Source organism: Echinops telfairi, unplaced genomic scaffold, assembly GCF_000313985.2.
Source record: "Echinops telfairi isolate 266 unplaced genomic scaffold, ASM31398v2 ScPeMD7_7412;HRSCAF=8450, whole genome shotgun sequence".
Taxonomy (NCBI): domain Eukaryota; kingdom Metazoa; phylum Chordata; class Mammalia; order Afrosoricida; family Tenrecidae; genus Echinops; species Echinops telfairi.
Genome location: NW_022111312.1, coordinates 960283 through 961499, shown reverse-complemented (window position 1 = coordinate 961499; position 1217 = coordinate 960283).

The following is a 1217-nucleotide window of genomic DNA, read 5'->3' as shown; positions in this document are numbered from 1 at the left end:
TAAGTAGCAAACACAAAAACGGGTGGTATCATCCCCAGTCTGCCTGGAGAGCTCCTTACCTAGAGAACTCAGTGAGACCAATTATGATTTTGAAGTTCCACGTTTGTCCATATGATGGTGTTGCTAAGCTCTCCGTGACTACACAACAAGTGTCCCTTTCCTCCAGCTTATCATCTATTTGCACACGCACTCATGCGCCAGATAATGAATGCAGCCATTATCTAGCTATGTCGTAACCAGGATGAGACAGCTTCAGCGTCTGCTTTCACAGAGCTTATCTCCTAAAAGGATCTTATTCCATCCCCCTCCATGCAGTACTCAAAAAAGTAGGGGCGAATATTTCTATTTATCACTGAAGAAGTTCAAGCTCAGAAATACAGAATCAATGGCCTCGGGGCTCACAGCCAGTAAGTGGAGGCTCTGGGATTTGAACCCAGCTTTGTTTGGTGACTCAAGCGCCTACGGTTGCTAGGCACCTTCAAACAGGCGCCAACTTCAGAGTGCCCCACAACAGAATCTTGCCTTTCCCAAACCGTTGTCACAGTAGGTGTGCGTGAATCTATTGCTGCAGCTCCTGTATCCATCCATCTCCTTAAAGGCCTTCCTGTTTATGCTGACTCTCTACCAAGCATTGCCATGCTGCTCCGAGGATTGATGCTGCTGTTAGAGTTACCATTTCTGGGATTCCATTCCTCCTGCCCTTGTCAAGGTCAGAAACTACATCTATCTGGTCCTTGAAATTCACTGGGAATCGAGTTGCTAGTTTCCCCCTAATGACATACATGTGCAGGCACTTGTATATGCATGGGTATGTATCTCAGTGCTATTGAGTAAATTCTGACTCATAGTGACACTATAGGGCAGGGTAGAACTGCCCTTGCAAGTTTCTGAGACTGTAACTCTTCACGGGAGCAGAAAGTCTTATCTTTTTCCCGTAGTACAACTTGTGGTTTTGAACTACTCACCTTGAGGTCAGCGTCCTGACACATAGCCAGTATACCACCAGGGCTCTATGGGTACACACACACATACACACACACACACACACACACACACACAGCAATGGTAGGAAAGGACAGACAGTCGTGGATGTTTTTCAATAAGGAGCCTTTGGCGGTTCCTGCCAAGACCTCTCTGTCCCCCAATGCTCTGCTCACAAAACAGGAGAGATGGGGTTGTTCCTCGCATCCACTTGGGAGGGAGGATAGGACCAGGAC